Source organism: Muntiacus reevesi, unplaced genomic scaffold (assembly GCF_963930625.1).
Source record: "Muntiacus reevesi unplaced genomic scaffold, mMunRee1.1 SCAFFOLD_170, whole genome shotgun sequence".
Classification (NCBI taxonomy): domain Eukaryota; kingdom Metazoa; phylum Chordata; class Mammalia; order Artiodactyla; family Cervidae; genus Muntiacus; species Muntiacus reevesi.
In genome coordinates, this window is record NW_027077891.1 from 108,080 (window position 1) to 132,181 (window position 24,102).

The 24,102-nt window shown below is 48.0% G+C and overlaps 1 long non-coding RNA gene across 1 annotated transcript; it reads left to right on the forward strand.

The window, feature by feature from the left end:
* The first annotated feature begins 5,837 nt into the window (after positions 1-5,837).
* LOC136155214 (uncharacterized) lies at positions 5,838-12,039 on the forward strand. Its single transcript, XR_010660724.1, has 4 exons — positions 5,838-6,082; positions 8,518-8,675; positions 9,175-9,239; positions 11,856-12,039. It is a non-coding gene; the product is annotated as an uncharacterized lncRNA (long non-coding RNA).
* The last annotated feature ends 12,063 nt before the right edge of the window (positions 12,040-24,102 follow it).

Consider the following 24,102-nt stretch of genomic DNA (forward strand, 5'->3'; position numbering starts at 1 on the left):
GTTTGGATATTAAAATTCCACAGTCTGCAAAAAAAAAAAAAAAAAAAAGCAGTGCCTATAGTTGTGTTGGTCATCTTACCTTTGAAGGAAGAATATTCCGCCGCCGCCCCCCCCCCCACACACAGAGAACTCAATAAAACTGGTCTCATTTTGAATGAGAAAAAAAATCTAACCTGGAAAGATTCCTGAGTTGGTTCTTGAGCAGAAACAAATGAAGAACAACCTTAAACCCCTCCCTGCTGGCCCCTGAGAGAACTTCGAGGTGAATCTGACTCCTGTTACTTTCCCCAGAGCCCATGTGGCCGGTGCTGTCAGCAGAGCTGCTCCTGCGGCGAGGAGGGCTCTGCCTCACACACCCACCCGACCCGGCTCGGTCACTTTCCCCTCTATTGACTTTTCTTTATGGACTTCAGACTCAGGTGTGGGAACTTCCCTCGTGGTCCAGTGGTTAAGACTCCATGCTTCCACTGCAGGGGGAGCTTGTTCCATCCCTGGCTGGTGAACTAAGATGCCACATACCATTTGTGGTGTGGTCAGGAAAAAAAAAAGAAACTGGGTGTGATGTTGATTGCTCATGTCCTAGCCCCTCTTGCTATCACCTGGAATTGTATTCGAGGGCCAGGTGAGCAAAAGGCACATTTGTGAAAAGCAACACTGGTTAAAGCAGCATACACAGGTTACCTGGTTTCCTTGATTTATTTTTTCCCTGGCCCTTCGTCCTCTTGTGAGCTGTGATGGGAGAGGACACAGAAACACAGTCAAATGGTATCAGATAAAACAGCAGCACACTCAGCCATCAGATTCCCTCCTGTTTTTCGTTTTTTTGGTAAATGCTACACTGCTTGTGGGATGTTAGTTCCCCAACCAGGGATTGAACCTGGGATCTTGGCTATGAAAGTGCAGAGTCCTAGCCACTGAACCAAGAGAATTCTCAAATCCCCTCCTGTTTGGTGGCTGAAAAGAAAGCTGATAAGTATTATCAAAGACACAAAAGACATGAGATTGGATCAAACAAAATGGCCATTTCATTCTGCTCCCATGTAGTCAAGTTTGTTTTTCTTTTTAATATTATTTTTTGAGCTGCACCAGTGTTCCCTGCGACATGTGGGATCTTTAGTTGGGACATTTGAACTCTTAGCTGTAGCATGTGAGATCTCGTTCCGTGACCAGCAGTGGAGCTGGGTCCCCTGCATTGGGAGCTTGGAGTCTTAGCCACTGGACTACCAGGGAAGTCCCTCAACAAGTATTTTTGAGCACTTATTATGTGCTAGGCAACATCTAGAAGCTAGGAATGTAAAAGGAGCATTACAACATCTCTGTGAAATGAAAGCTTTGCAAGAGTATTCTTTCTAGTATTGATCCACATGGCATAAGTCTGGACGCAGCCTTTTCAATATGAGATTAGTTAAGGTCCATATAGTCAAAGCAGTGGTTTTTGCAGCAGTCATGTAAGGATGTGAGAGTTGGATCATAAAGAAGGCTGAGTGCCACAGAATTGATGGTTTTGAATTGTGGTGCTGAGGAAGATTTTTGAGTCAAAAGGAGATGAAACCAGTCAATCCTAAAGGCAATCAACCTGGACTATTCATTGGAAGGACTGGTGCTGAAGCTGAAGGTCCAGTACCCTGGTCACTGATGGGAAGAGCAAACTCATTGGAAAAGACTCTGATGCTGGGAAAGATTAAGGCTAGGGAGGAGAAGGGGACAACAGAGAATGAGATGGTTGGATGGCATCACCGATATTACATGAACTTGGGCAAACTCTGGGAGATGATGAGGGACAGGGGAAGCCTGGTGTGTTGCAGTCCATGGGGTTGCAAAAGTTGGACATGACTTGTGACTGAACAAGAATAAATTAATAGAACCACCTGATGAAATTGATGCACCATCATAAAGAAGAAGAAGTTTCAGACATTGTCATACTAGCAGTTTAGCAAATTCACACCCACCTTCCAGTGAGGGCTACTAGAATGGTAAGTCCATACAGCACAAGGAAGAGTAGTCCCCACTCACCACAAATAGAGAAAGCCTGCAGCAACGAAGACCCAGCAGAGCCAAATATAAATAAATAAATAAAAAACTTTTTTTAAAGAAAGGTGAAAGAATGTCTCCTTGAGAAGGTGAATTCTGCTCAGTTTTGAAAGGCTATAGAGACCAGCACATCCAGTAGACATTTGTTGAGTATTTACAATGTGTCAGCCGTGAGACCACATGCTAGGTGGGGAGCCAGAAGATAAACACACTTATAAGTAGTCCACCTTCAAGTCTGATAGTGTATAACCCAGGCAGAGACGTTCCACAGCCAACAGCTGCATTTAGTGTTCAGAGGCAGCAGTAGAAATGTGCTCATTCAAGTTCTGTGCCAGGTGTGGGAAGCATGCTTGGAACTAGAGCCCCAGGCCTGCTTCTCTAGCACATACTGGTGACATTTTGACCTACAAGTATCCCTGCGTTGATTTCTTTCTGTGTGAGGTCAGGTGAAGCACAGGCAGAGAAAAGAGTTGGGAAGTGTGCAGCTCAGTGAACATGCATTGCAAGCGGCCCTGGGCCCCAGCATCCTGCATCCCTCCTCAGGTGCCCCTGGGGTCCCTCTGGCTCCAGCAGTTGCCACTGTCTTGATGAGAACAGCAGAGATTTGTTTGCCTGTTGCTGAACTTCCTACAGGTGGACATACACACAGCACATGCTCAGTGCATACTCTGCTTCTCTTACTCAGTATCATGTCTGCAGTCTGTGTTCAGAGAGTGCAGGTCAGGGTCCAGGCATTGTCTCTGCCAGTGCTTTTGTTTCCCCTGTTGTCGTCTTTCATTTTCTGACTGAGTCACAGTCTATTTACCCATTTTCTTTAAGTACATCTGGATCATTTCCAATATTCTTTTAATAAATTATATTTTTGCTGAAGAAAGAATCAAAATGAAATGAAAACATTTCAGAAAATCACACTAAAAAAGCTTAGCACCAGCATACTCAAGAAAAACGTAAGTCTTAAAGATCTATTTCAAATAGATGGAAAACTATCCCAGGCAGAAGGTCAGAAGTGAAGGAAGAAGTGAAAAACAAAGTGGCGAATATTTGAATAATTCTAAATGAGCCTTGGCTATATAAAACAAAAATATCTTGTAAGGAGTTAAAATAAATGATAACAAAGACACAAATTATCAGACAGGCTTTGTGTTTTCTTTGAAGACAGTAAAACTGGTTGATATGAAACTTTTAAGCTCCATAAGAAAGCTACTCTCTAGGGTAAAAAGCATTAGTGAACTGAAGCGGGTCAGCATTGTATAGTGACAGAAGATTCAATTTGCCAAGAGGATATAAATGTATATTCTGTGACCCAGCAATCCCATTCTTTGGTGCGTATACTCCAGAGAAACACTTAGGACATATGTGTGAGTGTTCAGAGCTTTTTTTCCCCCCGGTGTAGGGGCGGGGGATTTAATCAGGAAAGGAACCTTGGTGGAGGACTAGCCTAGGTGCTGGCATGTTCTCTTTCTTGGTGGGTAGTGAAGGCATGGATATTTCTTTATGTGCTAATGTTTGTGGTCATCAGACGCCTCTTTTCTGCACTATTTTCTGTGTTATCTTATTTCCTTTTATGGAGTTGTTAGCAGTGATTTTTGGTGAAGGGCTTATGATTTCCTCTTAATTGCCTCACTATATCTTCAGGTTTTTGAAACCTTAAGTAAATATTTGAAAAAATAAATGTCCTCAGTGCTGAAGGCACATAAGATCTGAGAAAACACCAAAGGCCAGTGTGTTATGTATGTGGCCTATCAAAAGCAGTGTTGACCGCTTTTCTCAAATTCACAGGTTAACTTCGAGGAATTTAAGGACGGTTTTGTGGCTGTGTTGTCCTCACAGGCTGGTCTTGCCTCCTCAGATGAAGACAGTGGGCCTTTGGAGTCAGGTAAGAGGCCTTTGTGGCCTTCTTTACTTCTTTTTGCGTGATTCTGTGACTTCTGGAATATGATGATGTACCTGAACAATGCAGCAGATCTATGATCCCCAGCTCCATGGACTGGGACCATGGACTGAGCACCTGGGTTTTTTTCTTCTTTGGCTTCCTTATTTGTGAAATGGTTCTGCAAGGGGAAAACTCTTGTGCTTTCGTCTGCACTGCACAAAATCTTCTGAATACCCTGGCACTTCGGGTCACTAGATCTGTGTAGTTTCCCCCGCACCAGGCCATTTTGCAACACCAACTGGGTGTCCTGCAGTTCAACTCCATTCTGACACCATGCCCCTGGACACAGCTGCAGACCCCACAGGCTAAGACAGCAATGCCTTCAGACAGCAATCTCAAGTCCAGCTTGTCACCTGTGTTTCTGACTCAGTGGCTAAAAATCGGAGGTACACACGGCCTCCTCAGCTCAGGGTAACCCATTAGTGGATCAGCAGTTTACTGCAAAGGCTGTAACTCAGGGTGAGAGGTGCATAGACTGTGGGAAGAGGCCCACACACTCTCCAGGCCTCACTCTTCCCCAGTCTCCCCGTGTTCACCAACCCAGAAGGTCTCTGAATGCCATCCTTTTGGGGTTTATGGAGGTTTCGTTCCACAGTCATGACTGATCCAGTGATGGGGCATCAGTGACTGAATTCAACATCCAGCCTCTGACCTCCCTAGAGGTCAGGGGTAGGGCTGAAAGTACCAACCTCTAATCACATCGTTGGTTTCCCTGGCCACCCGCCCATCTCAAGGTGTGGTTCTCAAAGTCAGCTTATAAACCAAGCATAAACTTGGGTGTGGTTGCTCTCATCACTTAGGAAATTCGAGGGTTTTAGAGGCTGTGCAAGGGATGGCAGGAAGACCAAATTCATATTTATTATAAGTCACAATCTCACAAATGTCAAGTACTATCTAGTGCTGTCCTTACAGTGAACGGTGTAGACAAGATAAAGTGGGTGTGGAGAGGTGGGAGAATTCGATCATCCAAGGCGCAGTGCAGGTGTAAGGTGCTGGCCAGGCTGGGAGGCTGGTGGAGCAAGCAGGATGCCACCAGCTGAGGCAGCCCTCCGCCTGTCTTCTGTCTCAGACAATAGTGCTCTGTGCTCCTCGGACTTCTTAGAATCCTGGTTTCCAGTGGGACCCGTGGAACAAAGGTAATATTTCAAAACAAGTGAAGAGGGGCTTTGATACTGGTCAGGAGCGGAGGGAGAATTCTGGAGGGAGGCCCGCTTGGAGGTGTGGCCTGTGGGTCCAATGGGAAGGAGATGGCGGACGTGCTCCTTAGAAGATGGGCCAACTCCTTGGCTTGACAGCGCCTGCCGTGCTCTGGCCGGATGACCCGTCGAGGCTGCATCTGAGGAGTGCTGGGAGGGAGAGTGCAGTGGCCAGCGGGTCCCTTCCTCCCCCACGGTGCAGGGGTTCGAGGCATCTGCCCCACACAGGCCCCTGGTCTGCTCCCACACCCCGAGAGGGGCCTTGGTCAGGAGCAGGCGCATGACTGGGGCAGCAGGTGCCATTGGGAGGTTTGGGGCTTATGTACCTTTCATGTAGATTCCAGTGAGCCCCCCAGTGCCCCCTACCCCTGAAATCCTGTGGCTGATCGTTCCCATTACTCAGGTGAGGTTTTCCAGTCTGGAGCTAGGCCCTTGGGGAAACACTTGCAGCCTCCCCTGGGGCTGAAATTGGTTGGTATCCCACCGCCCCGGGCTGGAGCCATGTGGGAGCCCTGACCTGGGGGAGAGGAGGCTGATGGGGCAGGAGTCTGATAAGGGGGCGGAGTCTGATAAGGGGGCGGAGTCTGATAAGGGGGTGGAGTCTGACCAGGGGGATGAGCCTGACCGGGGAGGAGTCTGATAAGGTGGTGGGGCCTGATGGGAAAGGAGTAAAGGAGTCTGACCGGGGGAGGAGTCTAACCAGAGGTAGGAGCCAGCTTGTCAACAGCCGCCCTGGGACCTGAAGGGTCTGGTCATTGGTTGCTTTGTCTCACGTTTCTCTTCCCTGAGGTGGGAAGAAGGCCACTTCCCTTTCCGGACTTGGGGTGTGATCGTGTGACCCTGGGCATGAAGGTGCCTGAGAAAGGCCACGCCCGTGTCATCGCTCCCTTTTCTGTGCTGGAACTCCTGTGAGTGGTAACTTGTGTCCTCTTCGTGACTGGTACTTTTCCCTAACAACCCCTGTTTTGTTCTGTGCTTTTCTCTTCTTTCAATTTTCAGACTTTGCTCAATTACCCAGTCAGTGGGGGGGTCAGTCATAGGCCTGCCTGAGGAGGCTCGGCCAGGGCTGGTGCTCACGGGCGGCCCCTGTTGTGAGAGCCCAGCGAGCCCTGCCCCCGCCCTCCGGGGCTGTGTGCTTCCCATGCGGGCCACCCTCGCGGTCTCCCCCATGGGCTTCATCCCTGCTTCCCCGGCCAGTCCACAGCATCCCTCTCTCCGGCTTTCTAATCTGCCTGCTGGTCCTTCCCAGCGACTCATGCCACGATTGGAAACACACGCTTTGATGCTCCAGGAAGGTGCGTGGCACCTGGGGCCAAATGGCTGGGGTTTTGAAGAACATTCTGCTTCTCAGCAGTTCTGCTCTTTCGGTGAAGGCCATCACAGAACACATAACCAGAATGTTCTTGTTGTCTTCTTTTTTGCTTGTTTAATCTTTTGGATATGCCTCTCAGCATAGTGAGATGTTAGTTCCCTGACTGGGGATTGAACCTTTGCCCCCAGCATTGGCAGCGCAGAGTCCTTACCACTGGACCACCAGGGAGATCCCAAACCAATGTATTTTTCACTTGTAGAGTTTGGCATTCTGCTCCTATGAATAAATACGCACACACAGGAGGCACAAGGCGCGGTTGACCCTGTGGTCTGCGGCCGTCTGGGCAGCGGGTGGGGACTGGACCTTCCCACTGAGAGGCCACAGCTCTGTGCCCTGTGGGTGGTGAGAGGCTGCCCCCTCCTGGCCTGATTTGCCCCGTGGACACACTTTTCTGGAGGCGCATTTCCCCCTGGTGGAGGGAGGAGGTGACACTTTCAGAGAACATTATTAACTGGTCCTAATGTGTGTGATTTCTGGATGTCTTGTTGCTCTGAGGAAAGGGCTGAGCAGCCAAAACCATGAAGAAAGGGGGCACCACATCAAGGGCAGGTGGGCCTCTGGACACGGACCGGGGGATCTCAGGAGGGGAGAGGCAGGAGCCCACTCAGGCCAAGGGCACAGACGTGGTGCTGCGTCACGACCTCCAGTGAGCGGCGAGTGGCTGAGCCCCAGGCGGGGGTCCACGTGCTGTCAGGCGCCCCTGGTTTCCCGAGTGTGTCCCCACTGCCCACTCCCAACTGACATGGCCTTTCTCTTCCCGTTGCTCCCCGCTCAGCAACCAGCCACAGCCTGTGTGTAGACAGAAACCAGAGCAGGTGCGGAGCCTGCACGCAGGCCCCTGCTCCCTGCATGGGGTGCTCAAGCCTCCCGTTTCCTCCCTGTCAGTGGGAACGGCTCCTCCTCTCCAGCATCCCCGGGAGTTCCCACGTGGGGAGAGTTTACAGGGCCAGACCCTGCCCATGATAACCTCACAGGGTCCAGGAACATGGTCCTCCTGCCCTAGATGTCCTCTGTGACATGGAACTTGGCATCTTACCCCCCACTCCTTCCTTGTCCTCAGTTTCTGTGCATCGCTGGCGTCACTGTTTCTCCTGGAGGCCCGGTTGGACCCAGCCTCCTCCTCTGATGCTCCCAAGGTCAGAGGCTACGGGCCACTTTCGGGTGAGGAGGAGAGAGACGAGGTGGTAGGTAGTCCCTGGGACCATGACCCACCTGTGTGCAACGGTCTCTTTTCCTGGCCTGGACTTGCTTCCTGGGACCCTTTGCCTTTCTCTCCAGCTGGCCCCTTCTGGGTGCTTCCCTTCGAACCCGCGTTCTCTCCTGGTCACAGCCCAGGCCACACCCCCACTCCCCAGTCTCTCTGGCCACTCAGATCCTGCAGAGGCAGAGTTGTTTCTTCTCTGCTTGTGGAGTCCCCATTGGTCCGCAGATGTGGGCAGGTAAGGAGGGAAGAAGGAAGTGCAGGGGTGTAATAGGGCTTGAGGGAGCCTCATGGATCCCTAGCCGAAGTCCGCACCTGCCTCTGCCCCCGACTTTCGACCCATGCGAGTCTGAGCCTGCCTGGCTGTGCTGAGGTCCTTGCCTTCTGTGTCCTGTGCACGTGGGGTGCTGTGTTGAAGTGGGGTCAGGCGGGTGGGAAATGACCTTCTGGTCTCTAGAGCACTTGGATTGTTGTAAGGTTATTTCTTTGTGTAAAAATCTAAATTTTTGAATTAGTTTTCTATCACATAGCAAAAGCATATTTTGCTTGGAAACAGTGAAGCAACACTGAGACTTTACAATGGAAAGTCCTGTCTCCCACCCTAGCTGTCTCAGCCCCGGCCCCACGTTGGCCCGTCCCTGTGTTCTTCTGACGTTTTCTCTGTCTGTCCCCGAGAGCCAGATCGCACCTCCGAATCTGCATCTTCGTAAGCACAAGTGGGTTCAGGGTCTGTTTTAAAGACCCCACACACCTCCCATTTTCTTTCCAGTTGCCTCCTGGGCAGTGCCCCCAAAATACGTGAGCGGCTCTAAGTGGTACGGCCGTCAGAGCCAGCCCGAGCCCTGTGGCGCTGCAGGTGGAGCCCCGGATTTACTGGAGCAGTCGGTCAGACCCAGTGTGAGAAGCCAGCTCTGCTGCTTCACATCCCTGGAAAGCTTGGAGGTGGGTGGACCCCCCTGGGCACCTCCCCCAGTCACTGCTCACATGACATGACACAGGAGGATGGGAGAGGGCATCTCATAGCTGGAAGAGCAGCTATTTGAGGACCTACATTTGGTTTTAAGGTGTCTCTGGGTCTCTTTGTCTGCAGGGCAGCTCTGGCCACAGAGCATCCTCTTTCAGAAACGGGGGCCGCGGGCCACCCCTCTTCACTACCACCCCCCTCCCCTGGCCCTGCAGGAGGAGGGGAAGGTTAATCGGCTGAGGGCAGAAAGGGCAGGTGTGCCACAGCCACAGTCACCCGCGTCCAGCACTTGGACCAAGGCTCACCCTGCACAACTTGGCGGGCTCGTGATGGATGCCTCCGGGGCCCCCACTGAGACTCCTTGAGCTGTCCACTGCAGGAGCCTTCGGGCCTTCATGTCAGAAAGGACATCCACGGGGCAGTCCACCCCTGCGGGTTAATCGTGGCTGATGTCCTTCTCTTTCTTATTTTCCACAGTCTCTAGTATGATGAAGAAGCCGACAGTGCGAAGGAGCCTCAGAATGAATTGTCTGAAGCCCAAGGTAAAGCCTGGCCTTGTGGTGAGTGCCCCCTTTGCTCAGTGCTGGGCTGTCAGGCAGCAGGCTGCCAGCGAAGGAGAGTTTCCTGGGAGGTGCCCAGTGTGGGTGGTCTCTCTGAGGTTCCTGAGGTCAGACCCTTGGGCAGGGACTGCTGGCTAAGAGAGAAGCTAGTTGCTTGGCTAGGGTCACAGTGATCCTCGCGACCGGCAGGCCTGGGCCAGGGGACTCCTTCCTAACGTGCCAGGCCTGGGCCAGCAGCCTCCCCCCTCACCAGAGGCCCTGACTGTGCCCCACGTGGAGGGCGAGACGTGGCTCTGGTCCTGGGAGCCTGGCGGAGCTCCCGGAAGGCAGTCACAGGTGTGCTCAGCAACGCTGGGTGCACCAGCACGCGGGTGTGCGGGCTCCTTAAGGACGCCTCTCACCAGAGTGAGTCACAGGGCAGAAGGTGCAGGACCACGGCTCCAGCGGGAGGCCAGAGCTGACCTGGGGCTTCTCCTGAGTGAGAGGTCTGCACCGGTGCTGAGCACCGTGCAGACTGTGGTCCTCGGGGCCGAGGCTGTTGCTGGCTCAGCGCTGAGCGTGGGGAGGTCAGCCGACTGAACCACGTGTCTGTGCTGCTGGGTGAGGCAGGTGGACCTCTCTGTGTCCAAAAATCACTTCCTAAATTAACTGGACTCAGAGTAAATCCAGGGGACGAGAGGAAGGGCTCCGGGGAGGTTATTCACTGAGTGATTTTGAGCTCTCTCCCCAGAGACAGCTTGGGGTTCTTCTTTCCATCCAGGTAAGAACTGTCACTCGTGCACAGACACTAACGTCAGACCTTACAGGACTTACTCACCTTCTCTGCCAGCCCTGAGAACACGCCCTGGTGTCAGAATTGCTTTTCCCTCTTCTTGGTTCCTGCCTTTGTTTATTTATTTAATTTTAAATTAAAATGTATTTATTTGGCTCTCAGATCTCAGCTGTAGCCTGCAGGATCTTCATACGTCATTTGGGACCTTTCATTGCAGTGCTCAGGTTCCTCTCTAGTTGCAGGCCACAGGCTTAGTTGCTCCACAGCACGTGGAATCTGAGTTCCCTGAGCAAGGATCGAACCCGAGTCCCCTGCATTGCAAAGTGGATTCTTAACCACGGGACCATCAGAGAAGTCCCGTTTTTCCATTTTTACCTAGAACGTTCAGATGTTTTAAGCTGGAAGCTGTCTTGGAAGTGGACCTCCCCTTGTGTTTTCCTCAAGCCGAAAAGCAGCATCATTCATGAGCAAGGAAGCCTAGCATTCCTCAGGAAAGGACTTTCTGGTTATTAGTTGGGTTATCACAGTAAACGCCAAGGTGACTCCTCTCTGGAGAGCTCCAGACCACTGACCGAGAGCCGGGGTCTGGTCAGGTGCAGGGGACCCTCGTCCTGTGTCGGGCAGGGTGGTGCAGTCTGGGCGTGGAGGGAGCTCTGCTTTGAAGCCTTGCTTATCTAAAGAGAGCTCTTTGTGGCCACCCCAAGGTCTGTCCTCTCCCAAAGGGTGTTTCTGTGGCCAAGCTTCAGAAACCTCAGAAAGCCACCTGGCTAACCTAGAAAGGCTATGAAACCTGGCCGTCTGTCACCCGGACTCGCTGCTGAGTCTGCATCTCAAAGACACTTATGGCTCCTGATGTGAGGTGGTATGGAGACAGCCCACCTTGGGGTGTTTTTGCTGGGAGAAAAAAATAAAAAAGATAACACTCAACCTGCATCTAAACTACCCTTTGGTGCTAAGTTCCTGTTTACAGGAGATATTAGGGATGGAGGTCCATGAGGACGGGGAATGGGGGGTGGGTGGGAGGTGATCCAGCAACTCTGGGGGAGTAACCACACACACAGGGAGGATTCTGCATTAATGCTGAGTTGAAGAAATCAGCCGTCGGGAGACTTGGGTAGAGAACTGGGACGTCGTTGTTGGGTTGTAGGGCCATCGTCACACTGGGGTCAGGAGTACATTTGAAACACTCAGGGGTGAGTACACGGCAGCTGGGATTTGCCTTCAAATAGTTGGGCCAGGGACTTCTGCGGTGATTTATTGTCTAGGACTCTGCACTCCCATTGCAGAGACCCCGGGTTCCATCCCTTGTCTGAGAAGTAGAGCCCCATGCTATAACTAAGAGTTTGCATGCCACAACTAAAAAGATCTCACGTGCAGCAACCAAGACCCAGAGCAGTCAAATAAATATTACAAAAACAAGATATATTTGGGCAAGAACAAACAGGTAGATGAAGCCAGGACGAGAGGCTGCCCCAGGGATAGGGTCATTGACCTTCGTTGGACTGTGCTCTTTGCTTTGGGCAGGTTTGAAGACCTTCTAGACATTAATGTTTTAAACCTGGACTTTTTATTCTAAGCACAAACCTTATAGGCGTGCTCCTAGTGCTACAGCTTCTGTAGGCTCCCTTCAGAAAATGCCTTCCCCACGTGCAGCAGAGTCCCCCCTTTATTGTGAACTTTTGCATAGAATTAAGTTGGAAGAACTGCTGGTGAGCCCCGTGTAGCCACCATCGGAAGCTTGACTCTCCCACGTGTCTGTCTGCCCATCTGTCAGTCCATCTGATTTCAGAGTGAAGTACCGCCTTGGTGTGTTTCCCCTGCTTCAGGCCAGCTGCCAACCTGGGGTTCTGAGGTCTTCGGGAGCCCCCGGAAACCCCGCAGCCTCTCCTTCGACACCCTCGAAAGCCGGGTCCGGGGCCTCTGGGAAGAGCTGGGTGTGGGCAGCAGCGGCCACCTCACAGAGCAGGAGCTGGCCCTGGTCTGCCAGACCATCGGGCTCCAGGGCCTGGCGAAGGAAGTGAGAGGGGATGGGACGGACCGCCCCGAAGGGCTGGGTGTTTGTGGTTGGTACTGGGCCTGGAAAGCCCCTTCAACCTCAGCCACTGATTCGGTCGTCACTGTCCAGCCTAAAATCCTGGGCTGAGTCCCAGGGCTTGTGCCGTCTCGGGTCATCTTCACAGAGGTCACTCCTCTGCCTGGAGCTCTCTCCCCTCTCTGGCCTCCCTAGGCCTACCGCCCAGCCCGTGGGTGGTGCCCATAGCCTCTGGCTCTGCCCCCGGGCAGCTGTGTTCAGCCCTTCCCTCCTTCGGGGCCCAGGGGAGGAGGGGGCAGTGTGAGTGGATTTGTGTTAATGATTGTTATGTCTCTAGGGACCAAATAGTGCTTGGAACCTGGTAGGTGTTGGATAAATGCTTCTTGATTGACTGGTATGACTTAAAAGTAATTAGGGTGGATCCAAAAGACATGACCCAGGAGCAAGTAACAGACCTGACAAGTGAAGTGTCTTGTTTCCACTGCTTGTTTTCATCAGGTGAGGCCTTAGTGGGTTTAACGGGAGAACAGGCAGTTTGCAAATTTAGCAGGAGTAACAGTGACTCCCGAACGCTTGAGTGAAGTGGGCTGGGAACTCGTGCTGCAGAACACTACAGCTTGGTAGGCTAGAGGGTTCTGGAGTTGCAGACTGTTCAGAGCCAAGCATGGGAGTGGGCACAGAGGAGAATTTGAGCTGAACAACAGACTTCAGAGGACCTGTGATTGGGTGAAGAATAAGACACAAGACTACTGACTGCTGGAGGAAAAATGAGTTATTGAGAGCTCATCCTGCAGAGAAGTATGTCTGCAACTTGAGATTTCGTCCCTGGCCTTGTTCGGTAGTGTTTTCATCAGTTAGTTGGGCGTAGAAATCAGTATCGTGTTGTTAGGGTGTGTGGAGTACACAGAACAGTAGGAACACTTTGCAGTGACTATTTAAGGATAGATGCTGATGAACGAGGAACTGGTGTGCAAGAGGTCTGCAGTAAATGTAAGGGAAATGGAAAGTCCTGCACTCAGGTTCCCAGGTCCTTCATTTGTTCATGCAACAGATAGGCACTCAGCAGTTATGAGCTGATAAAGGTCTCAGGTGTTTCCGTTGTAAACAGCAGAATCAAGAGGTTTGCCCCTGTGGCCCCCAACAGTGTCACACAGAAGGCAGATGTTAAAGGCAGGTAAAGCGGGTCAGAGTACCTGCCGTGAAGGAAAACACCACACTTGGAGAGAGAATCATGTCCTGAAAACATCAGTAGATTGAGAAATCCGGGAACTTCTCTCCGAGGAAGAGACATTTCAGCTGAAGCCTGAAAGAGCAGGTTTTAGTGAGGAAGTAATTGTGGGCAGAGGGCATTCTTGTTGGAGGAAACAGCATGTGCAAAGGCCCTGAGTCTTGAAAGAGGGTGGGATGCCCAGGGACCTGGTCATTCCCACAGGCCAGTGTGGCTGGAACTTGGTGAGCATGCCGAGGGCGACACCAGGGGAGATTTCTAAGCATGGGGGGCCGGTGGTGGCATGTTTGTGTTCTAAGGACCACCCTGGCCTCCATGTGGATAGTGGATGGTGGAATCAAGAGGGAGGATGGTGATCATGCAGGTGACAGGAGGGGTGAGCCAGACTAGGAGAAAGGAGAACAGTTTACACACCTGTTTAGGAGGTGACTGAACAGGCCTTGGTCCGGTAAGGGAATGATTGTCCTGTATTTGTACCATGGGGAAATTCAGGATCCAAAATTCTGTGCCCTATCCTCCTAGTTTGGTTCTGGGCAGGACAGTCACTGTTACCAGTTTCTGGTTAAAATTCTTTGTCAGAAGAAATATCAGTCAGTCAGTCAGTGCCGGGCCAGCCGGCTAAGGAACAGGTCGAGGACGCAATCACCAGAGCACCTGAGAAATCAAAGACTAGGAAAGATGGGGTTGAGAGAGACGGAGTCAGCTTGTAACTGATTCCGACGACTTTATTGAGGGGTAACATACATATATATGCTCACAGGACTCACCAAATTTTAGATCAAAGACATGCATACGTGCAGAACTGCAGACACTAGTTTTAGCTCATGAATTTTATCTCAACTCTTTAAGACTAGCAGAGGATGGCACTGGCGTCTTACAATCAGTTAAAGATTCACAGGAGCTTGATAATCTTGTCAGAGTCAGGAGAATGGGCAAATGGTGGCTGCAGCAATTTCCTTGAGGGAGGTGAGAAAGGCCAATTTGCACTTTAATAAATCAGGGGTGGCGGGACAGAGAGAGACCCTTTGATCTCTCCCAGGGCCGAGAAGGGGCCTGAGCAGTCAGGCCGGCTCCCCGCAAGTCAGTTCAGTCGCTCAGTCGTGTCCGACTCTTTGTGACCCCATGAATCGCAGCACGCCAGTCTTCCCTGTCCATCACAAACTCCCGGAGCTTACTCAAATTCATGCCCATCGAGTCGGTGATGCCATCCAGCCATCTAATCCTCTGTCGTCCCCTTCTCCTCCTGCCCCCAACCCCTCCCAACATCAGGGTCTTTTCCAACGAGTTATCTCTTCACATGAGGTGGCCAAAGTATTGGAGTTTCAGCTTCAGCATCAGTCCTTCCAATGAACACCCAGGACTGATCTCCTTTAGGATGGACTGGTTGGATCTGCTTGCAGTCCGAGAGACTCTAAAAAGTCTTCTCCAACACCACAGTTCAAAAGCATCAATTTTTCGGCGCTCAGCTTTCTTCACAGTCCAACTCTCACATCCATACATGACCACTGGAGAAACCATAGCCTTGACTTAGATGGACCTTTGTTGGCAAAGTAATGTCTCTGCTTTTATATATGCTATCTAAGTTGGTCATAACTTTTTCCAGGGAGTAAGCGTCTTTTAATTTCATGGCTGCAGTCAACATCTGCAGTGAATTTCGAGCCCAAAAACATAAAATCTGACACTGTTTCCACTGTCTCCCAATCTATTTCCCATGATGTGATGGGACCAGATGCCATGATCTTAGTTTTCTGAATGTTAACCTTTAAGCCAACTTTTCCCCTCTCCTCTTTCACTTTCATCAAGAGGCGTTTTAGTTCCTCTTCACATTCTGTCAGAAGGGTGGTGTCATCTGCATATCTGAGGTTATTGATATTTCTCCCAGCAATCTTGAGTCCAGCTTGTACTTCTTCCAGCCCAGCGTTTCTCATGATGTACTCTGCATATAAATTAAATAAGCAGGGTGACAATATACAACCTTGATGTACTCATTTTCCTATTTGGAACCAATCTGTTGTTCCATGTCCAGTTCTCACTGTTGCTTCCCGACCTGCATACAGGTTTCTCAAGAGGCAGGTCAGGTGGTCTGGCATTCCCATCTCTTTCAAAATTTCCCACAGTTTATTGTGATCTACACAGTCGAAGGCTTTGGCGTAGTCAATAAAACAGAAATGGATGTTTTTCTGGAACTCTCTTGCTTTAATGATGATCCAGTGGATATTGGCAATTTGATCTCTGGTTCCTCTGCTTTTTCTAAAACCAGCTTGAACATCTGGAAGTATTGCTGAAGCCTGGCTTGGAGAATTTTGAGCATTACTTTACTAACGTGTGAGATGAGTGCAATTGTGCGGTGGTTTGAGCAATCTTTGGCATTGCCTTTCTTAGGGATTGGGATGAAAACTGACCTTCTCCAGTCCTGTGGCCACTGCTGAGTTTTCCAAATTTGCTGGCATGTTGAGTGCAGTACTTTCACAGCACCATCTTTCAGGATTTGAAATAGCTCAACTGGAATTCCATCACATCCACTAGCTTTGTTCATAGGGATGCTTTCGCACTTGACTTCACATTCCAGGATGTCTGGCTCTAGGTGAGTGATCATACCATCGTGATTGTCTGGGTCATGAAGATCTTTTTTTGTACAGTTCTTCTGGGTATTCTTGCCACCTCTTCTTAATATCTTCTGCTTCTGTTAGGTCCATACCATTTCTGTCCTTTATTGAGCCTATTTTTGCATAAAATGTTCCTTTGGTATCTCTAATTTTGTTGAAGACATCTCTAGTCTTTCCCATTCTGTTGTTTTCCTCTATTTCTTTGCATTGATCCCTGAGGAAGGCTTTCTTATCTGTCGTGGCTATTCTTTGGAACTCTGCGTTCAAATGGGAATATCTTTCCTTTTCTCCTTTGCTTTTTGCATCTCAGAAGAAATATATTCCTATTTAATTGCTCACATGGAGATGTGAACTTTTTAAGGAAGTTCTTGTGTACTTAATCAAGTACTTTGACATTAAGTTGGGTGTATCTTATTTGTGCTATTTCTTTATAATCAGGAGCACATTGTAAAGAATGTGGAGAATAAATCTAACATTTGTAGATTAGCAGAAGTGTCTAGAACGGATCTAGAAGACATGGTACATCTATGTACATGGTACAGATCTAGAAGCCATGGGACATTTATTTTGCCTCTATTTTCAGGGCCTAGAGCAGGCACATACATTTTGTATTTATCTGTTTCCTTTTAAAACTCCACAATAAATATTTATTAATTCTGTACATCTGGTTTTGTTTTCCTTTTTTTTTTTTCACTTGTGGTTAATTGAGATATGGGTTCAATCCATGGGTGGTCAGGTAGATTCTCTGGAGAAGGAAATGGCAACCCACCCATTTTCTTGCCTGGAAAACTCCATGGATAGAGGAGCCTGGCAGGTTCTGTCCATAGGTCAGAAAGGGTCGGACACGACTGAGTGACTGAGCACACATACTATTGAATGTATTCAAAACATTCATAATGTCGTATAGCCATCACCACCACCACCTTCTCCAGAACTCTTCATCTTACAAAACTGAAACACCATACCCAGTAAGCAATTGTACATCTGATTGGAAAGGGTGATACTTATCTGATATCTAAGGAGACATATATTTTGTAGGGGAAAACCAAAATTTTCTCCCTCTCTGTGTAAAGGGCCCTAAAGTACAATCATGCACATAGTTGAAGATCAAGAACTACTTCTTAGATGTGTGGAGGAGCATTTGACTTTAGAGTCCTTAGCTCACATTATGAGAATGAGGATTTGGAAGTACTGATACCTTAAAAACAGGTCTCCGTAGGATGAGAACATGATGTGAGGCCATGATCTTATGCACCGTGATATTTGATCTTTTATTCCAGCATGAAACAGGGATTCTAAAAAGTGAGGCAAGCGTTTGTCTTTTGGAGACAATGGAAATTAATCAGTGTGCAAAATGCAATGTGCCACATGGCTAAACAAAACAATGGGACTGTGATCCTAGGCAAATTAGTTAGGTAATAAATAATCTCCAGATCTCTAAATAGCATTATGGCTAAATAAAGCAACTCAAAAGCATAAATAAATCTATATACAGTCACGTGGTATGACCCTTTGATGTATTTGGTGGAAAATATAATCTACATACAGAGATTTTTTTTTTCTTTTTCGCTCAGTCCTGTCTGACTCTTTGCCACCCATGGACTATACAGTCCAGGGAATTCTGCAGGCCAGAATACTGGAGTGGGTAGCCTTTCCCTTTGCCAGGGGATTTTCTCAACCCAGGGATTGAACCCGTTTGATACATACACAGTGCAATAATATTTATGAAAAAGATACCCTTGCATATATGTGGACCTGCTTGCAAATGAAAGAAAACGGTTTGTAAGGACAAACTCCCACTTTTTAACACTTCCATTAAGAAGAGGAGCATAATAGAAGGAAGTTTTAGGACTGTGCTTTGGGTTCTTCTACTCCCACTTTTTATTTTATGCATTTACTTTGAAATTTTTACAAGGAGAACGTTATGTCTGTAAAGAATAACTAAATGATGTATACCAGGTTCACCAAAGCCTTACCTGAGAACCATGCTTCCGGATGATCCCCTCAAAGGTAAAATCTGCCACTTAGAAGTCAGGGAAGTTCTGTGCCTTTTGTGTGCAGGTGTGTGTGTGAGTATGTGTCTGTGAACAAGCCAGATTCTCCCAGTTAATTCTGAGTCACCTAAGCACTCATTTCATTCACGTTTAAGAAGTGCTTCATCCTGAGAAGATGGGCACCAGGGACAAATTTGGGGCTAGTTAAAGCATGACATGTGGTCCCATCACTTTATGGCAAATAGATGGGAAAACAACGGAAATGAGAGACTTTATTTTCTTGGGCTCCAAACTCACTGCAGATGGTGATTGCAGCCATGAAATTAAAAGATGCTTGCTCCTTGGAAGCAACGCTATGACCAACCTAGACAGCATATTAAAAAGCAGAGACATTACTTTGCCAATAAAGGTCCTTCTAGTCAAAGCTATACTTTTGCCAGTGGTAATGTATGGGTGTGAGAGTTGGACTATAAAGAAAATTGAGCACCAAAGAATTGATGCTTTTGAACTGTGGTGTTGGAGAAGACTCTTGAGAGTCCCTTGGACTGCAAGGAGATCTAACCAGTCCATCCTAAAGGAAATCAGTCCTGAATATTCGTTGGAAGGACAGATGCTGAGGCTGAAACTTCAATACTTTGACCTCCTGATGCGAAGAACTGACTCATTGGAAAAGACCCTGATGCTGGAAAAGACTGAAGGTGGGAAGACAAGGGGACAACAGAGGATGAGATGGTTGGAAGGCATCACTGACTTGATGGACATGAGTTTGAGCAAGCTCAGGGAGTTGGTGAAGGACAGGAGGCCTGGCATGCTGCAGTCCATGGGGTCGCCAAGAGTCGGACATGACTGAGCCACTGAACTGAACTGAACTGAGGCTACCACGTGACTGCCTAGGACGCTCTAGCATTCAGGTGCGAGCAGCCCAAGTTCAAACAGGCTCACTTGGAACTTCTCCAGGAAAACATTGGGTGGATGGAGAGGGGCGCTCTGTCCAACAACTCTTTTCTGATCTCCTGTGCTGTTTGAGAACCTGGTCTTTATTCCTGGAAACGAGCATTAATCCCTCAAGTTTTCACTGGAGGCAGCGCAGGAGGTGGGGCAAGAGCCTGTGTCCAGTCCCAGGGGCCCAGGTCAGAGTCGGGGCCTGACCTGGAGAGAGAGATCTGTCTCCCCGCAGGGCCTGGCCTAGAGCCTGAGCCGCCCTTGGCCTCGGGTCAAGCTTGGCTGGGCGGCGGGGCAGAGCGCAGAGCCCCCTCCCGAGTTGCGGCCGAGGCTCCACTACCTCCACAGGGATCGCAGTCTGAGAACCGACCGGCCCAGCGGCCCCGCTGCCACGCCAACTGCCTGGAGCCACCGCTGTCTTGGGCCTTCAGGCAGCTGGGCTGGAAGGTGGGCTCGCACCCCGGGATCTTCCTGCTGCTGTCCATGGTGTGAGTGGCTGTTCTCAGCACTGGCCTGACTTACCTACCCCAGGATGAGGAGGAAGACCTCAAGGAGCAGTACACCCCAGAAAGGAGCCCTGCCAAGGCTGAGCAATGCTTTGTGCAGGAGCATTTCACCGCCACCAACTCTCTCATCTTCTCCATCTCCAGGAAGAGCACTGAGGTGAATTATGCCTCCATCCTAGTGATCTCCAAGACCGAGACACTGCTGAAACCAGAAATCTTAGCAGAAATTAGCAAGGTGGAAGGTGCAGTGCAGGCTTTGACTGTGACACAGGACAACATCCCCTACAGCAAGGTGTGCACTAAGAACCAGGGCCCCTGTGTCCCCCCAGCCCACTCTTGTTTGCCTGGAAAAGGGACAGCGGCCTCAACCTGAAAACCATCACCTTCCCCATCTACAGCCTAGCCGGTCAGATGGTCTACCTGGCCGACATCCTGGGAGGAGCTGTCTTAGGCGAGAGTATGGGGCTGATCCAGGTACTCCTCCAGGCCAAAGCCCTGCGGCTACAGTACCACCTGAAGACAGGTGAAGGAGAGGAAAATGAACGTAGCAAGGTGTGGATGATCCTTTTCCTGATGCAGGTTGGCAGCCTCGAAAAGAGTCTGGCCTTGAAGAAGATCAAGGTACCTAGCGGCTGGGGTTAATAGAGAGGCCAGGAGAAGGTGGGAAGGATAAGACTTGTTCCAAGGACCATAGCAGCAGCACTCCCAGATTATCAGATAGAGTCCTTGACTGGAAGCTAGGTGTGCTCTGCTTTATTTGATCCTTAATCCAACTTTCTTAAAGTAGCACCCTGAAGAAAGCCACAACAGATTCTAAAAAAGAGTGACTGTGTGCTTAACTGATTCACTCTGCTGAACACATGACTAACACAACATTGTGAAGCAACTACACTACAATAATTTTTTTTTAAGTAAAAAGAAATAGCACCTAAGGAAAAAAAAAGAATGCCGCAAATCTTAAATCCTTGGTAACATTCTGGTTAAAAACACAATTTGTACATTCTCAGATCTTCAGGTTTAGTTTGGTTTTCTGGTCAAATTACTCTGCAATTCTTACTTCCAGTTTAAGCCTTTGCTGTTTCTAGGAGCCCCCTGAACTTTGTTTGAAGTTCATTGGAATAAAAAAACAAACCTTTAAACAACAGTTTCATGATGTTTTTGAGGAAGAAAGATGAGCATTTTAAAAGTAAATTATAGCATAGTGCCAGTCACTTGTTATCTGTCCAGTAATTTTTGGGCTGCAAAACCTAATGCTCTGAGTAAAACTGGTGAAAATGAGAAAACACCTTCTGGAAGAAGCCTTTTAATACTCAGGCCTTTCTGAAATGGTGTTTCTCCAATGAAAATAGTGAAAGATAACAACCTAATAGAAGTTTAGAAAAAGTCATAATGTCACAGTTATTAATGCTATCACAGTTTCATATAAGATTCAGATTTTGTATATTCAAGAGTTGTAAACTTTTGATTTTTGAAAGAAACTTTGAAAAGCATGCCAGAGATTTGTGGGAAGAAGCAAATCTTCATTACTTTCTTATTCTAAAATCCTAATCCATATATTTTGATTTTAGCTGAATTTTAGTGTTTAAATCAATAAGCTGTAGTGTTTCAATATCATATGTAACACACACAGTATCAGAATTGAAAGGTCTTCACCTGAATATATTTTTGTGGTAGGTCCTCTCCATGACTTTCTAGACAACTGGAGTTTGAGGCAAGTTCTATGACAGTGGTCCCCTTGTTTCACTTGGCATAGCTTCTAATCATACTATTTGCAATTGTATCATGCTACAGGTAAAACAATTTTATTAGTAAACTCTAAAAAGTGTTTTCTTGTGATAATAAATATAATGTGTAGATATGTCAGGGGAGTATGTAATTTCCTTGGTTCAGTCTTTCCACAGCAGAGATTGGAAACACAGTGGACGAGGGTTACAGCTTGCTTATAGCTCAGAGTTTTATTCAGCAAGCCAAGGAAAGCACACCCTCGAGGTGTGAGAGCAGGTCGATCCCAAAGGCGAGGCCTCGATCCATCTTGGTTTCCTCTTTTTATACATTTGTCTCTTGCCTCTGCGCCTGCCCTGTGGAAATTGGCCTAGCCAGGGGGGCTGTTTTTCCCACCTGAGGTTCTTACTCTGGTCCTCAGATTTTCTTTTGTTCCACTTTTGCATGCTTTTTGCTTTCTTTGTCTTTTATTTTATTTTATTTTCATTTATTTTTATTAGTTGGAGGCTAATTACTTTACAATATTGTAGTGGTTTTTGCCATACATTGACATGAATCAGCCATGAATTTGCATGTGTTCCCCATCCTGATCCCCCCTCCCACCTCCCTCCCCGTCCCATCCCTCTGGGTCTTCCCAGTGCACCAGCCCTGAGCACTTGTCTCATGCATCCAACCTGGGCTGGCGATCTGTTTCACACTTGGTAATATACATGTTTCAATGCTATTCTCTCAGATCATCCTATCCTCACCTTCTCCCACAGAGTCCAAAAGTCTGTTTTACACATCTGTGTCTCTCTTTCTGTCCTGCATATAGGGTTATCATTACCATCTTTTAAAATTCCATATATATGTGTTAGTATACTGTATTGGTGTTTATCTTTCTGGCTTACTTCACTCTGTATAATGGGCTCCAGTTTCATCCATCTCATTAGAACTGATTCAAATGAATTCTTTTTAATGGCCGAGTAATATTCCATTGTGTATATGTACCATAGCTTCCTTATCCAGTCGTCTGCTGATGGGCATCTAGGTTGCTTCCATGTCCTGGCTATTATAAACAGTGCTGCGATGAACATTGGGGTGCACGTGTCTCTTTCAGATCTGGTTTCCTCAGTGTGTATGCCCAGGAGTGCGATTGCTGAGTCATATGGCAGTTCTATTTCCAGTTTTTTAAGGAGTCTCCACACTGTTCTGCGTAGTGGCTGTACTAGTTTGCATTCCCACCAACAGTGTAAGAGGGTTCCCTTTTCTCCACACCCTCTCCAGCATTTATTGCTTGTAGAGTTGGATAGCAGCTATTCTGACTGGCATGTAGTGGTACCTCATTGTGGTTTTGATTTGCATTTCTCTGATAACAAGTGATGTTGAGCATCTTTTCATGTGTTTGTTAGCCATCTGTATATCTTCTTTGGAGAAATGTCTCTTTAGTTCTTTGTCCCATTTTTTGATTGGGTCATTTATTTTTCTGGAATTGGGCTGCAGGAGTTGCTTGTATATTTTTGAGATTAACCCTTTGTCTGTTTCTTGGTTTGCTATTATTTTCTCCCATTCTGAAGACTGCCTTTTCACTTTGCTTATAGTTTCCTTTGTTGTGCAAAAGCTTTTAAGTTCAATTAGGTCCCATTTGTGGTTTTTTTGCTTTTATTTCCAATATTCTGGGACTTTCTTTGTCTTTTAGCCACCACCATTTTGGACTCCTTTTTCCTATTCTTCCTATTCTAACTAACATTCCCATCTCAAGAGATAAGAAGCCCATTTCTTAGGGAATAGAGGCGTCAAGCTCTCTCTGGCTATTTCCTGCTGAGTTGGGATGGCGAGGGGCACTGGGCCTCCCCCTCTTGCTAGTCTGAAGCCTCAGAGTCCTTGTAATGGTGTTCATCTAAGGGTGAGTGATGTTTTCCATGGTTGGGTGTAATTTTATATATCCTTGTTGAACTGGCATTGCATGTTGAGACAAAATGGGTTAAACAATCAACAATACATGGAGCAATCATAGGCAGCATCAGTGATAACGGGGATCAGTAGGGGCATTAACCAACTCCAAATTCCCCATCCCCCAGAGAGAGATTGTAGCCACCCCGAGAACTCTGCAGCTCCTTCTTTGAGACCCTGTAGGATCTGAACACTTTTCTTGAGGACTGTGAGACTTTCTTTAACTTAGCTGGAGATATTTATCCAGAAACAACATGTCTCACTCAAGATGGTTCAAGTCCCTCCTTGTTCAGGGATCAGGAGATCTATCTCCTGTCTATTTTGGAGTACAGCCCCTGCCAAGCAGTGTTGGCTCTTTAGAGCTACCCTGAGAAATCTTATCCCCAGAAACTTAATCTTGGAGGTTATCATAGAATGGCACTCATTTGTAGTCCTGAATAGGCATCTGAGATCTCCCACTCCTGTTTTGCCCCCTGGTTCCTTCATTCTACAGAGTTTTGCATGATTCTATGTATTCTTTTCCACCGGTCAGCTACTCCTATCCACTCTCAGCTGGTGTTCTGCATGCACTTCTGTGTCTGAAGGTATATTGCTGTTGTATCTGTGGAGAGAGATATACTCCACGTCCACCTCTCCTCCGCCATCTTGCTCTCTCCTCTCTCAGGATATTTTAAATAACATTTTAAAACGGTATTTTCAAGCCAAGGAAAGATGCCTTTGCTTTTAGATTATTGACTATTCTTAATAGTGCGTTTTCATCAGATTGGGTTGGGCTAATCAGGAATTCTATAATTGGTCTTTGGTTTGTTATGGTTGTTCAAACTAACTTTCAAAAAACAGTTAATAATACTGGGATACAAATTAGTCCATGAGCAGCTCCAAATACCATCACAAGAAACAATCTTTAAAAATGTCCTGAAGAAGTATGCTTTAGCTGCAGACAAGACACACACACCTATTATTGTTTAAAATGCACTTTGTAACACAGGGTGGCCCAGCAGATACAATGCCTCAATGGCTTTTTGCCGGGGTCCAGCCCAGCGGGATCCAGGGGAACCCTCAGGATGAACAGCGTCGGCGAATGAGAGAGTGAGAAAAAGCTCGGGGCTGA